Source organism: Chiloscyllium plagiosum, unplaced genomic scaffold, assembly GCF_037043375.1.
Source record: "Chiloscyllium plagiosum isolate Xiang-an unplaced genomic scaffold, Cpla_swu_hap1 HiC_scaffold_11, whole genome shotgun sequence".
Classification (NCBI taxonomy): Eukaryota; Metazoa; Chordata; class Chondrichthyes; order Orectolobiformes; family Hemiscylliidae; genus Chiloscyllium; species Chiloscyllium plagiosum.
This window is the reverse complement of record NW_028270149.1, coordinates 80,564,454-80,580,929: the sequence shown is the minus strand read 5'-3', so window position 1 is coordinate 80,580,929 and position 16,476 is coordinate 80,564,454. Positions and strand designations below refer to the sequence as shown.

The 16,476-nt window shown below is 43.3% G+C and overlaps 1 pseudogene across 1 annotated transcript in view; it reads left to right on the top strand.

The window, feature by feature from the left end:
* Positions 1-8,374: 8,374 nt before the first annotated feature.
* Positions 8,375-16,476, top strand: part of LOC148148841 (sodium- and chloride-dependent neutral and basic amino acid transporter B(0+)-like) — a 430,083-nt pseudogene continuing 421,981 nt past the window's right edge. The window contains exons 1-3 of the transcript XR_015758602.1: positions 8,375-8,538; positions 9,907-10,032; positions 12,416-12,533. The product of XR_015758602.1 is annotated as a sodium- and chloride-dependent neutral and basic amino acid transporter B(0+)-like (transcript). The remainder of the gene's footprint in view (positions 8,539-9,906; positions 10,033-12,415; positions 12,534-16,476) is intronic.

The window sequence follows — 16,476 nt, the reverse complement described above, 5'->3', positions numbered from 1 at the left end:
TTGAATTGCCCATCATATTGTCAGTCTTTACAATATCTCAGATTCTGAGCTGAGTGAGAAACGTCACTCGGTTCAATGATTCTTAACCGAATACTTACCCAACAAGTTGGGCAGAGTAAACATGTTCCAATAGTTGACTCTGAGGGAAGGTGGCTCAGTGGTTATCACCACTGCCTCACTGCACCAGGGACTCAGATTTGATTCGAGCTTTGAGTAACTTTTTAGTCTGTGTGGAATTTGTACATTCTCCGTGTGTCTGTGTGAGTTTCCTCTGTGCTCTGGTTTCCTTCCACAGTCCAAAGACATGCAGGTTAGGTGGATTGGCCATGCTAAACTGTCCAGAGTGTCCAGGGATGTGCAGACTAGGGGGGCTAGTCATGGGAAATGCAGGGTTATAAGGATAGAGTAGTGGGCATGCGTCTGGTTGGATGCTCTTTCGAGGCTGGTGTAGACCTAATGGGCCGAATTGCCTCTTTCAGCACTGTAGGGATTTTAATAATCTATGCTTCTAAATCAAACACAAGTACTGGATCTCTTGAAATGCATAAAGGTGGATGAATCCCCAGGACCTGATCAGGTGTACCCTAGAACTCTGTGGGAAGCTAGAGAAATGATTGCTGGGCCTCTTGCTGAGATATTTGTATCATCAATAGTCACAGGTGAGGTGTCAGAAGACTGGAGGTTGGCTAACATGGTGCCACTGTTTAAGAAGAGTGGTAAGGACAAGCCAAGGAACTGCAGACCAATGAGTCTGACCTCGGTGGTGGGCAAGTTGTTGGAGGGAATCCTGAGGGACAGGATGCACATGTATTTGGAAAGGCAAGGACTGATTAGGAATTGTCAACATTGCTTTATGCCTGGGAAATCATGTCTCACAAACTTGATTGAGTTTTTTGAAGAAGTAACAAAGAGGATTGATGAGGGCAGAGCGGTAGTTGTGATCTATATGGACTTCAGTAAGGTGCTCAACAAGGTTCCCAATGGGAGACTGGTTATCAAAGTTAGATATCATGGAATACAGGGAGAACTAGCCATTTGGATACCGAACTGGCTCAAAGGTAGAAGACACAGGGTGGTGGTGGAGGGTTGTTTTTCAGACTGGAGCCCTGTGACCACTGGAGTGCCACAAGGATCAGTGCTGGGTCCTATACTTTTTATCATTTACATAAATGATTTGGATGCGAGCATAAGAGGTACAGTTAGTAAGTTTGCAGATGACACCAAAATTGGAGGTGTAGTTGACAGCGAAGAGGGTTACCTCAGATTACAACAGGATCTGGACCAGATGGACCAATGGGCTGAGAAGTGGCAGATGGAGTTTAATTCAGATAAATGCGAGGTGCTGCAGTTTGGGAAAGCGAATCTTAGCAGGACCTATACACTTAATGGTAAGGTCCGAGGGAGTGTTGCTGAACAAAGAGACCTTGGAGTGCAGGTTCATAACTCTTTGAAAGAGGAGTAGCAGGTAGATAGAATAGTGAAGGCGGTGTTTGGTATGCTTTCTTTTATTGGTCAGAGTATTGAATATAGGGGTTGGGAGGTCATGTTGCGGCTGTACAGGACATTGGTTAGGCCACTGTTGGAATATGGCATGCAATTCTGGTCTCCTTCCTATCAGAAGGATGTTGTGAAACTTGAAAGGGTTCAGAAAAGATTTACAAGGATGTTGCCAGGGTTGGAGGATCTGAGCTACAGGGAGAGGCTGAACAGAGGCTGGGGCTGTTTTCCCTGGAGGGTCAGAGGCTGAGGGGTGACCTTTAGAGGTTTACAAAATTATGAGGGGCATGGATAGGATAAATAGACAAAGTCTTTTCCCTGGGGTCGGGGGAGTCCAGAACTAGAGGGCCTAGGTTTAGGGTGAGAGGGGAAAGATATAAAAGAGACCTAAGGGGCAACGTTTTCACGCAGAGGGTGGTACGTGTATGGAATGAGCTGCCAGAGGAAGTGGCGGAGGCTGGTACAATTGCAACATTTAAGAGGCATTTGGATGGGTATATGAATAGGAAGGGTTTGGAGGGATATGGGCTGGGTGCTGGCAGGTGGGACTGGATTGGGTTTGGATATCTGGTCAGCATGGACGAGTTGGACTGAAGGTCTGTTTCCATGCTTTACATCTCTATGACTCTATGACAGGTATAACTACATTCCCAAACTACCCTGACTCATTGAGATGTGAGGCAAAAGTGAGGACTGCAGATGCTGGAGATTAGAGTTGAGAGTGTGGTGCTGGAAAAGCACAGCAGGTCAGGCAGCATTCAAGGAGCAGGAAAATCGACGTTTCGAACATAAGCTGATGAAGGGCTTTTGACCAAAACGTCACAACCAGGAGTGAATCTATCTACCCATCCTTCTACCTATCCTTCTTACCGACTTGTCAAGTTACACACCTCACCTCTCTACTCACTGCACCGACTCACTTACCTAATTACCCAATTCTACCCAAAAACCCACTGACCTAGCTCATCCATGTAACCACTTCCTCACTCAATATGCAGCATCTAACCAATCTATTAACCAACCCATATACACCCCCTTACACATCAACCTACTTCCCAGATAACCGTACTCCTCATCTTCCTAGTTCATTTACTTATCCAGGTTGCCCACTATCCACTTATTCAGCTCTCACATCTACACACAGCACTCACCATCCTATTGACCGAACTAATAGGCAACTAATAGGATAGACAGCAGAAACGTTATCTTCCAAATGTCCCTCACATGATTAAAAGTGCAACACTGTTTTTGTATATGACAGTACTCGCTGCATAATTTTCTGAAATCAGTAAAAAATTACTCCCAGCTTCCGACATGTTCTGTTCTCCCTATTTTGTTGAGTCATAAAATCCAGTGTGCATCATAGAGTCATAGAAATGTACAGCATGGAAACAGGACATTCGGTCCAACCTATCCCTGCTGACCAGATATCTCAACCCAATCCAGTCACACCTGCCAGCACCCGGCCCATATCCCTCCAAACCCTCCCCATTCATATACCCATCCAAATTCCTCTTAAATGTTGCAATTGTACCAGCCTCCACCACATCCTCTGGCAGCTCATTCCATACATGTACCACCCTCTGCCTGAAAAAGTTGCCCCTTAGGTCTCTTTTATATCTTTCCCCTCTCACCCTAAACCTATGCCCTCTAGTTCTGGACTCCCCGACCCCAGGGAAAAGACTTTGTCTATTTATCCTATTCACGCCCCTCATAATTTTGAAAAGCTCTATAAGGTCACCCCTCAGCCTTTGACGCAGCAGGGAAAACAGCCCCAGCCTGTTCAGTTTCTCCCTGTAGCTCAGATCCTCCAACCCTGGCAATATCCTTGTAAATCTTTTCTGAACCCTTTCAAGTTTCATAACATCTTTCTGATAGGAAGCAGACTAGAATTGCACGCCATATTCCAACAGTGGCCTAACCAATGTCCTGTACAGCAGCAAAATGACCTCCCAACTCCTGTACAATACTCTGACCAATAAAGGAAAGCATACCAAACGCCACCTTCACTAACCTATCTACCTGCGACTCCACTTCAAAGGAGTTATGAACCTGCACTCCAAGGTTTCTTTGTTCAGCAACACTCCCTCGGACCTTATCATTAAGTGTATAAGTCCTGCTAAGATTTGCTTTCCCAAAATGCAGCACCTCACATTTATCTGAATTAAACTCCATCTGCCACTTCTCAGCCCATTGGCCCATCTGGTCCAGATCCTGTTGTAATCTGAGGTAACCCTCTTCGCTGCCAACTACACCTCCAATTTTGGTGTCATCTGCAAACTTACTAACTGTACCTCTTATGCTCGCATCCAAATCATTTATGTAAATGACAAAAAGTAGAGGACCCAGCACTGATCCTTGTGGCACTCCAGTGGTCACAGGCCTCCAGTCTGAAAAACAACCCTCCACCACCACCCTTTGAGCCAGTTCGGTATCCAAATGGCTAGTTCTCCCTGTATTCCATGATATCTAACTTTGGTAATCAGTCTCCCATGAGGAACCTTGTTAAACGCCTTACTGAAGTCCATGTAGATCACATCTACCGCTCTGCCCTCATCAATCTTCTTTGTTACTTCTTCAAAAAACTCAATCAAGTTTGTGAGACATGATTTCCCATGCACAAAGCCATGTTGACTATCCCAAATCAGGCCTTGCCTTTCCAAATACATGTACATCCTGTCCCTCAGGATTCACTCCAACAATTTGCCCACCACCGAGGTCAGGCTCACCGATCTATAGTTCCCTGATTTGTCTTTACCGCTCTTCTTAAACAGTGGTACCACGTTTTCCAACCTCCAGTCTTCCGGCACCTCACCTGTGACTATAATTTCATACTGCTCTTCTTGAGAATCCTTGAACTGGCTTCCAGTAGCAAAGCACAAGTTGACGATTCCATCTCCCAGTCATGGCAAGGTAACTTGTCCATCATCCTTAAATCTTTACTAGTGCTTTCTCTTTGAAAGAAAGTACTACTGCATGCATTCTGCCTGATGGCTAACGGGAATAGGCTTTTTCCTCAGTGGCCACTGGAATCCCTGTATCTATCTAGCTCACTGTCTGTTTCTCTGTCTGCTTGTTTGCTGCCTACCTCTGTCTGCCTGCTTGCTGTCTGTCCGTCTCTGTCTGCCTGTCTCACTGCTTGTATCTCTGCTTTTCTTACTGCCTATCTCTGCCTGTCTGTCTCGATGTTTGTCTCTCTGCCGAGCTGTCTGTACCCCTCTGTTGAGAGGTTACAAGTCAGTAAGTCTGCAATAGCAATACCAGCTGCCTCTCCCTTTGTGTTCAGCTATTAAATCTGGCACTTTCATTTCAAAATGACATTACTCAGATCTTCCCATCCCAACAGCAACTGGATCACATCTGATATTGATTGCATAAGTAATAGGAGATGACATGCATTTTTGGCCTTGAGCTGACATGACCATAGCGAGTTTTGAGAAGATTTGTAACTCAGGGTTCAGGTTGAGGTTTTGAATGTAGGTTTGCTCACTGAGCTGGAAGGTTCGTTTCCAGACATTACGTCACCCTACCCGGTAACAACTTCAGTGGGCCTCAGGCAAAGCAATGTGGATAGTTCCTGCATAATTAGCGTGCTTCACCTGAGGCCCACTGAAGATATTACCTAGTAGGGTGATGAAACATCTGGAAATGAACCTTTACATGACCATCTTCCAAATCTGCGCACTCAGGGCAACTTGGACATTTAGTACTATGGAGTCTTTGTTATAATGGATATATGAATTGCAATGGGTTATGTGAAATCTCTAGTTTCTCTTCTCATCTTTAATTCAACTTACAACACAAAACCAGAGACCCTTCCATGAAATTCTACAGCTATATTTCATATTTAAATATATATTGATGACTCACTTTGATAATCAGATTAAAGGAACTCTTTATACTTTAACGTTGGGCTATATGATTAAAGTATGTATCAAATAAGATTTGCACTTACATGCAGAGAATGAACCAAAGCTGGACTGTGCTGTGTGTGGTGTACTGACTGTAATTCTCTGTCTGCCTTATCTGTTACCTTACTCATATGAGTGGAATGATTCAGTCAGAGTGAAACAGTGACCTTGATTATATCACTAGAAATGACAGCAATGTTCCCAGTGAAGTGCAATTCCAAAACACATTCCATATTTTCCAGTCCCATTCTGCAATCTCACTCTGAATGATGGATATTTTAAAATCGTTAATACAACATGGCTGTTGGCAAACAACGAAACTTGTCCAAATGGATCAGAAATCTCCATTTCTCACCAGGGTCTGAATGAGCAATACTGGGAGTAAGTACATTGTTGCAGAGGGCTACACCTATAACCTGCACAGCTGGGCCAGTAACTCCTATTGGGAAGGTCAGTTGGTGAACGTTCTGTTCATTGAGATCAAAACTGTTTGATTTCAATAGAGATATTATTTATGATTAGATTACTTACAGTGTGGAAACAGGCTCTTCGGCCCAACAAGTCCACACCGACCAACTGAAACCCATTCCCTACAGGCAATTTAGCTTAGCCAATTCACCTAACCTGCACATTTTTGGACTTTGGGAGGAAACCAGAGCACCCAGAGGAAACCACGCAGACACAGGGAGAATGTGCAAACTCCACACTGACAGTCGCCTGAGGCGGGAATTGAACGCGGGTCTGCTGGCGCTGTGAGGCAGCAGTGCTAACCACTGTGCCACCGTGCCGCCCAATTTATGTTGTGCTTCTCTTTAAAAAAATCATTGCAGGGGTCACTTCTTTAGGTAACTGCTTCCTGGTTTACTTTAACAATGTTTGTACAAGCAAGCATTTATTTTTATGTTCTTCGAAGAAAAAAATCACCACTAGAATTCCTAAATACTAAACAGCTGAAATTATCTGTCACTGATACGCCTTTCTCTGTGTTTTTATTTGAATGCAGTTTTGTGTTTAACCCATAGTCCTGGGAAATTAATTGGGGGAAACTGTCAGAATGTGTTGTGTTTAACAATATGAAAGAGTTGAAATCATTAGGAGATACAGTGTACAATTTTAATGTAACTTCACAGGGATTAATGGAAGGTTGCTGCTTATAGTAGGTGTGGAACACAGTGAGTGCAGCAGTGAGCCTTTTCATTGTTGTTTAACATACCATCTCTGGATTTCATAACCGATCACTGAATATGGATACAACAATAATACAACAACAATACAACCAGCCAATTGATTCATTTTTTTGTTAAAATGAAGAGGAACACATCAGGGTCCTTGTGATTTTAGCAGTTATGCCAATGAAAAGGAGAGATTGCAAAGCTGCTCCCTTTCCACACGACACACACAAACCATCACACACACCCCTACCTGTTCTGATGCATGATCTGATGGAGTACAAAGATATATTACTGTGGAAGAGGTCAGCTCTTAGACCAAGCATGTGGATGAAGTGGACAGAAGGAGCATTGTCACTTGAAACTAGACTCAGAGTCATAAGAGATTTATAAATTTCATGGGGGACAGGAAAGGTGAGTTCCATTATACTTTCAGTTGTTGACCTTTGGGAATCGGTGTGCAAAGCGTTCTCTCTCAAAGCATTCCCTCTCTCTCAAAGAACTTCATCACATTCTCTAACGTTTGTACTCACTGTGAGGTTTATGCCATCTCCCAAACATGCTTCTTTGTCGTTTAGCACTTTGCTAAAATATCACAGTGTTCTCCAGCTTTTGGCTTGTGAGGGAGTTATATGTGCATCATAAGAACTGAAATGGAGAAATGTAACATGGAAATTCGGTCTCTGCTGATGCTTTCACTTCCCAACCTCTGCTCCTACTCTGAGGCCACCATGCTGCTACATACCTCGGAAAATGAGCAAAGGTAATGTTTCAAAAAGGGTTATTGTTGGAGGCTGCAGGAAACTCACTCCAATTTGATGATGCTATAAAGAAATAAGGGGGGAAAAGCCAGAACATCTTCGGATCTTGTCATGTGAAGATGTATATTCACAGGTCTCTTATCAACAATGTCTAAACACTATCCTAACTTCTGCTTGATTGTTATCAAGTAATAAATTGCATCTTACTTAAAAGAAGACCCTCTTCTCATTCACCTCATTAATGTCTTTTATTTATCACTAAACCAAGTAGGCCCTAGACCCTCGGAAAGAGGATGGTCACAGCAAACTATCACAGACACAAGCTGGTAATGGTTGACACTGCAGCCCATACAGAAACTCCAAAACCCCTGCCCTCTCATACAGGTAATGGTCTCTTGGTGGGGTGATTGGAAGTCCCAAAACTGAGGCAACAAATATCACAAGCATTTCATTTTCTAAAGTGTGGGGCTGACCAGGCTGCCTAAGTGCGGTGGATGATGGGACAGTAACTAAATTTAAGGACGGGTTAGATAGATTTTTAATTGGTAATGGGGTGAAGGACTATGGGGAAAAGGCAGGAAAATGGAGGTGAGGAGCACATCAGCCATGATCAGATGGCAGTGCAGACTCGATGGGCCAAATGGCCTAATTCTGCTCCTATACCTTATGAACATATGAACAAAGATTCAACTGAAACCACAGAGGTAACATCCCATAGGGGTAATTCGAAAAAGCAAGAAGGGTCTTTTTATTTTAGTTGCACAAGAGAATTCATTTGGGTGATTATTGAAACCCCTGTATTCATTTATTACAAAATGTAAATGAATCATTTCAGTTCAGGTTTCTATTGTCCAGTCGCCTTGATGCTACCTCCCATCTTCCAAATGTACATTTGCCTTCAAGAGAATGGTATGATCAGAGTGAAAGCAAAGGGTGTGAGTGAATTGGAGAGCTTATTGACTGTGAGAATGGTTTGAGTTTGAGCTGTCTTGGTGGTTGTGGTCATGGGTTTGACATTGTTCATCCACTCGTCTGAATGAGTTTGAGATTTTCCTACAATAAGTTCCACAACAACTGTTACGCAGATACCATTGTTGTCTGTGTTGTTAATTGTGCTATCAGTGTGTTTGCTGGATTTGTCACCTTCTCCATCCTTGGCGAATAAACAACATAAGCTTGTTTCAGAGGTTGTCCAGTCAGGTAACTGCAGAGTCACATTTATTGTCCTCTGTTAAAATATATCTGACTCACGATGCAATTGTTTGGGTTTCTCGACCTCATATTATCCCCTCTCTTGAAAGGAAACACAAAGTTAATTTTTTTTGTATTGCATTCATCAGGCCTGATGTACAAGAAACCAAACTTGGAAAGTGAGCACTAATTTATACAGCATGAAAAGAGGTTGGTTGTACTGTTGCTGACAGCAGGAGCTGTTGGCTGTCAATCTTAGCTGGAAATACTTGAACCAGGCAGATAGACTGATTATGGTATCATCAGGGGGAGTACTGCAGAGATTAGCAGTCTCCATGACCCTTTCCTCACTGGAAAAGTTACAATGTGGGGCTATATTCCATTTGGCAATGTAAAGGAGGGTCACATATGTCAGTTTAATATTCCATGCATTCCCTACAAGACCATTTTGCATGGTACCGACTTGAACAATTAGAGTCTACCTGCTTGATTAGCAGTTAACGGTTTCTGGTGTATCTCTATGCTACACATTGGCCAACCAAACAGTAATATTTTCTCATGTTGTATAAAAACAAAATTCCCTAACCAACTTTGGTTTCTTGCATTTCAGTCCTGATGCGTGCAAGACAAAAATCTTCAGATTTCAGTCTCTTTTAGATTCCGTATTTAATTTCTGTATCGCTGAGATGAAACTTCTGTCAAGGAACAATGATACTTTGTTCCTTGTAGGGATTCCAAGATGCTGTTTTCTTTTCTCATATCCACTCTGTTCACAGATTTTGGAGTCAATTCCATTGTATTAAGGAGGGAAAGAACAACTAGGAAGGAGATGGGAAGAATGAGAAAATGGAATAGACAGGAAGGAAGAGAGAAAATGTGGAAAATATGAAAAGAAGGGGAAAGAGTGGGGGATCCAAATGGAACAAACATTGAAAGGATTTGACAAATCAGGGGTGAGAGATGGGTGAGTGATCATGCGAACAATGCATAGAAGTGTTGACACACATGGGAAGCAGAGCGGAAGGGAGGCCAGTGAGAAGATGTGGTGAAGAAACTGAAGTGGAGGAGGAGGATAAAACTCAGAAGCAAAGGCACATGATATTTCAAGAGTCAAAGCCACACAACTCTCAGCAGAAACTGGACAGCTTTGTTGCTGAGATTAGAGACTGGTGAACAGGATTGGAATACCAAACAATTGAATGTTTCAACATGATGGAAGAGAGCCACAAAGTCTCAGATCCATTACTGCACAAAATGTGAAACATTTCAACAAAAAAAATTCTTCATTAATTATTGAGTGTTAAATTAAAAAGAAATGAAACAGTTTGTGAATTACTGTTTTAAGTACAATTAGTTGACCATTTCAATTGTATCTACGTTTCGGTTTGGCTTTCATTGCCTACCCATAGGCCCTTGCACAGTTGCCATGGGCACCTTTATGGGCCACGTTATTTTTCTTCATGCTGATCACTCTAGGACTCAGCAGTCAATTTGTAGCTGTAGGTAAGAACAATATTACTTTACTTCCTTTCCACTTTGATTAAAAGGGAGCTATTGCAGTCTAGCCTTTGAGTCTGCACAGGAACCCAATGCTGCACATATTACACGGGGTTAGTATTAGGACTAGGCCCAGCTAAGGATGCTGCTTACAGCAAAATGGCACATTCCCAGGGAATCACTGTCAACATTTATAAAGGGGACTTGTAATAAGCTTAATATAACCTCAACTGGGGTTATATCAATTTCAGACCCAGATTCTGAAGCTTCATATACAAGATTCACTGATATGGAAGGTGTCTCACTTCTCTCCTGGAGTATGCCAATTCAGTACGTACTTTACTGGCTGTTTGCACATTTACAAATAAGCACAGAGGCAAAAACATTTCTAGGCCGGTGGAAGAACCAAGATCTTGCATTTATCATAACTACTGGATATCGCAAGGCATTGAAATGCCTGTGAACTGTAATGTAGGAAACAGCATTGGTGTAATGTAGGAAATATGGTGGCTAACTCAAAAACTGCAAAACCCAGCAGCAATATGGAAAAAGACCAGATGATGTTTTTTTTTCATGTTGATTGACTTACATCTACCCTGTCCTCCTTCCAAAACATTCACCCAAACGGGCAAATGTGGACTCAATTTTGATATCACATCTGAGAATGGCATTTCCAAAAGTGCAGCCCTTCTGCAGTATTGTATTGAAGTAATTTTTGTCTTCCAGCCCTGTGTGAGAAACACTGGTTAGTGATTGTTGCTGACAGACTTATGGTGCAGTGGGTAATAAACCTATCGCTGTGCCACAGGCTCCAGATTTAAATGCCACATCGGGAGCTGATGGTATTTTTACCGTTAATGTGCTTTGAAACTTTGTACATATTTGTCCACATAACACATACTACAGAGAAGACAGACAGGAGGCTGGAGGAGCACAGCAAGCCAGGCTGCATCAGGAGGTGGAGAGTCGACATTTCAGGTTGAGAACCTTCATCAGGATGGGGGAGGGGGAAGCAAGCTCAGAAATAAATAGAGGGAGGGGAGTGGGGCTGGGGGAAAGGTAGGCGGGATAGTGATAGGTGGATGCAGGTAGGGGAGTATTGGGATAGGTCAGTGGGAAGGGTAGAGTGGATGGACAGAAGGAAGATGGACAGGCAAGGTCAGGTCAAGGAGACGGGGATGAGGTTGTTTCGAACCAAGTTTATACCAAACTTTCATTTTTTTGTCTATAACCAAATTTATACCTAATTTTCAGTTTATATCTACTACCCCTTGGCCCCCTTTCTAGCCCTGCCTCCTCCCTTCCATTCTATTAACTTCTCTATCTCCCCACCCCCAACGTTACCCTATGTCCAGCCCTTACTCTCCTCCCCGTTTCCTTGATCTGATCTTGCCTATCCATCTTCCTTCCCACCTATCCACTCCACCCTTCCCACTGACCTATCACAATACTCCCCCTACCTGAATCTACCTATCCCTATCCCACATACCTTTCCCCATTCCCCTCCCTCTATTTATTTCCGAGATCCCTTTCCTCTCCCCCATCCTGATGAAGGGTCTCAACCTGAAATATCGATTTCTCCACCTCCTGATGCTGCCTGGCTTGCTGTGTTCCTCCAGCCTCCTGTTTGTCTACATTGATCCCAGCCTGTGCAGTTTTGTTTTGTCACATACCCCAGAGAGACAGGTTCTTGTTGAGACAGATGTCTTGAAATTCATTAACAATGCTATCTGTTTATAAGCCTACAATTCCAAAGTTACATACATGGCCCAGATTTTGTACTTATGGATATTAAGTGGGTTATATGCACATAACTGATTGACTGAACACACTACCTTCACTACACTGACTTCATGACATAGTAGCTGAGGACGAAGTGGGTCCCTTTATACTGAATAGCACATATCATGTAGATAGTTTAAAGTACATCTCTGTCAGGTCTGGAATTATGCCAGATTACATGGGCACAGTGGTTAGCACTGTTGCCTCACAGCGCCAGAGACCCGGGTTCAATTCCCGCCTCAGGCAATTGACTGTGTGGTTTGCACATTCTCCCCGTGTCTGCGTGGGTTTCCTCCGGGTGCTCCGGTTTCCTCCCACAGTTCAAAGATGTGCAGGTCAGGTGAATTGGCCATGCTAAATTGCCCGTAGTGTTAGGTAAGGGGTAAATGTAGGGGTATGGGTGGGTTACGCTTCGGCGGGTCGGTGTGGACTTGTTGGGCCGAAGGGCCTGTTTCCACACTGTAATGTAATCGAATCTAATCTAATCTACAACAGTCCTACCTGTTCTTTGGTCTGGGGAGTTATGGAGTTATTGGGTGAGAGGGAGGGGACATTTGTTCCCTGGGATCACAAAGTTGATTAATTATTTGACTGTTAATTTCACCAGAAGCCATTATAACCTCATTGCTGGACAGTTCCCTACATTTCTGTGATCAAAGCATCTTTCTGTGACAGCTGGGGTATGCTTGGTGATGTATCTCCTCAGTGTACCATGTGTGACACAGGTATGTCATCTTTCAGTATTTTAGCTTTGATTTCACATGAAGCTATCATTAGATTGATGCCTTTCATGAAGTGAAGCCCTTGTATTTTTGTCCTCTTCTTTTCTCCACCCACTTCAATGTTATGAAGTGCTGTTAGAGGCTGATGATCCTTATTCAATACAGAGCCTGAGTAAAGAACTAAAACTCATCTCTAAGTGTCCTTAAAAAGATAGCAATGAGCTGAAACTTTGCAGTCCTCATGGTGGAGGTGCCTCCAGAGTGCTACAGATTGCCACAAAATTTCAGAATATTGATCCAGTAACAATGAAGGAAGGGCAATATACTAAGAATATTTTAAAAAGAGCTGCATTGAGTCATTCAAACCCATCCATCCTGTTCTACTATTCAATAAAATTACGGATGATGTAATCATGGCCTGCTCTCAACTTTACGGCCTGCCCTTTGTAACTCTGGTCTTCTTTCAGTGTTAAAATTCAACCTAATTTAGCCTTCGGTATACACAGTGACTCCGGTTACACTACTTTCTGGGGATAGTTAATGCCAGAGGTTAATAGCCTTCAGGGGAGAAGAAATTTTCTTTTTATCCATTCAAAGAGCGCCACTAGCTAGGCCAGCAATTATTGACCATCCCTAGTTGTCCTTGAGAAGGTGATGGTGAGCTACCTTCTTGAAATGCTGCAGCTGATGTATCTCCTCAGTGTCCCATGTGTGACACAGTATGCCATCTTTCGGTATTTTAGCTTTGATTTCACATGCAGCTATCATAGATTGATGCCTTTCATGAAGTGTAGAGTGACCCACAATGCTATTAGGGACAGCATTCAAGTGTTTGATCAGCTGACACTGAAGAAACAGTGACATATTTCCAAGTCAGGATGGTCAATGGATTGGAGGACAATTTGCAGTTGGTGTTGTTTCCATCTACCTGCTGCCTTTGTCCTTGCAGCTGGGATTGGCTATGGGTTTGGAAGATGCTGTCTAAGGATCTTTGACAAGTTCTGCCATGCACCTTGTAGATGGTACACATTGCTACTACTGAGCATCACTGGTGGAGAGAGTGAAGATGTGGTACCAGTCAAGAGGACGGCACTGTCCTGGATGGTGTCAAGCTTCTTGAATGTTGTAAGAACTGCACTCTTCCAGAAGAGTGCAGAGTGTTCCATCACAATCCTGATTTATTGTCATTGTTGGTGGATAGGCTTTAGGGGAAGTGAAGCTGAGTTACTTGCAGCAAGATATCTAACCTCTGACCTGTTATTCCAGTGACATTATTTAAGTTGCCAGTTCAATTCATTTTCTGGTCAATGGTAACCCCTGGGATATTGATAGTGGTGGATTTAATTATGGTAATGCCATTAAATATCATGTAGTGGTGGTTAGATTCTCTATTGTTGGAGATGGTCATTATCTGACATTTGTGTAGCACAAATACTAAATAGCCTGGATGTTGTCCAAATCTTGCTGCACTTGAACAGGGACTGTTTCAGTATCTGAGGAGTCACGACTGGTGCTGAATGTTATTCAATAATTGGTGAACATTCCCACTTCTGACTTTATCATGGAAGGAAGGTCATTGATAAAGCAGCTGAAGTTGGTTGGGTCTAGGACATTACCTCCAGGGAATCCTGCAGAGATGTCCTGGAGCTGAGATGAATGAGCTCCAGCATCTATAATCATCAACTTCTGTGCCGTGGGGTGGCATGGTGGCTCAGTACTTAGCACTGCTGCCTCACAGCACCAAGGACTTGGGTTAGATTCCAGCCTCGGGCGACGGTCTGTGTGGAGTTTGCACATTCTCCTCATGTCTGCATGGCTTTCTGCCAGGTGCTCCGGTTTCCTCCCACAATCTAAAGATGTGCAGGTTAGGTGAGTTGGGCATGCTAAATTGCCCATAGTGTTCTGGAATCTGTGGTTAGGTGCATTAGTCAGGGGTAAATATATGGAAGGGGAATGTGTCAGGGTGAGTTACTCTTCAGTGGCTTGGTGTGGACTTGTTGGGCCAAGTGGGTTGTTTCCACACTGTAGTGATTCTATGATATGACTCCAATCAGTGGAGAATTTACCCCCAATACTCATTGATTCCAGTTTTGTTTGAACTCCTTGATGCCACATTTGCTCAAAGGACTATCACTCTCACCAAACATCTAGAATTCAGCTCTTTGTCCATGTTTGAACCAAGGCTTGAACAATGAGGTCAACAGCTGAGTAGCCCTGGCAAAATCCAGACCTGGCGCCACTGAGCAGTTTATTGCTGAGCAGCTACTGCTTGATAGCACTATTCATAAAACCTTCCATCACTTTACAGATGATTGAAAGTAGACCGATGGGGCGGAAATTGGCTGGGTTGGATTTGTCCTGCTTTTCATGTACAGGACATATCTGGGCAGTTTTCCTCATTGTCGGGTAAATGTCAGTGTTGTAACTGTCCTGGAAGAGCTTGACTAGGGGAGCAGCAAGTTCTGAAGCACAAATCTTCACGACTTCCACTGGAATATTGCCAGAGCTCCTAGCCTTTGCAGTATCCGGTGACTTTAGCTGTGCAGTAAGCAGCATGATCAGTTTGAGTGAAGACTACACCTGATTTCAAAGACATCTCGGTATTTGAATAGGAAGGGTTTGGAGAGATATGGGCCAAATGCTGGCAAATGGGACTAGTTCTGTTTAGGATATCTGGTCAGCTTGGACAAGTTGGACCGAAGGATCTGTTTCTGTGCTGTATATCTCTGTGATTCTGAGTGAGACAATGGCTGAGTGAGTTCACTGGGAATGGGAATCAAAGTGGGAATATAGTGCAAAGGGGGACAGAGCAGCTTGAAGTAAGGTCTACTGCGAGATTTAAAGCCTGAAGAGTGAGTGATTAATGGCAGAAGATAAAAGACACAGATCAAGATGCCTACCTGTAGTAAGAGCAGAGGCAGAACACCGTAACAAAAAAACGGGGGAAAGCGAATTGGTGAGTCGGATTGATGATCATTTTTAGTCATTGGGGAACAAAATAATGGCTGAGGAACTGAATAAGTACTTTAAGGTGGAAGACATGAGTAATGTCCCAAAACTTCATTGGAGTTGGGGTAGCAGAGATGAGTACTGTGGCATCACCAAGGGGAAGGTGCTAGAAAAATTGAAAGATCTGAAAGTGGATAAATCACTTGAGCCAGATGGGCTACACCCTAGAGCTCTGAAGGAGAGAGCTGAAGAGATAGTGGTGGCTTTAGGAGTAATCTTTCAGGTATCAGTGGAGTCAGGGAGGATCCTAGAGGACTGGAAAATTACTAATTAATTGCTAATCACCACCTCACCTCTCCTCCAGTTTAAGAAAGAGGAAGGCAAACAATGGGAAATTATAAGATAATTAGCTGATAAGCTGTACCTCAATCATTGGTAAGATTTTGGAGTCCGTTTTGAATGTTGAGATTTCTGAATATTTAGAAGTGCATGGTAAAATAGGGCAAAGTTAGTATAGTTTCATCAAGGAAGGTCATGCCTTATGAATCTGCTTGAATTCTTTGAGGAGGTCACAATCAGATTACACTAAGGAGAGCCAATGGATATTATTTATCTGGACTTCCAGAAGCATTTGATAAGGTGCTGCGCAGGCAGCTGCTGAGTCAGATAAGGGCCCATGGTGTTAGACACAAGCTGATAGCATGGATAGAAGATTGGCTGTCTGGCAGAAGGCAGAGAGTGGGGATAAAATGGTTCTTCTCAGGCTGGAAGCCAGTGACTAGTGGCATTCCACAAGGGGCACTGTTGGGACCATAATTTTTCACTTTTTGCATTAATGATCTGGATGAAGGAACTGAGGGCATTCTGGCTACGTTTGCAGATGATACACAGATAGATGGAGGGGCAGGTAGTATTGAGGCAGGGACGCTGCAGAAAAATTTAGACAGGTTAGGAGAATGAGCAAAGAAATGGCAAATGAGATATAATGTGGAAAACT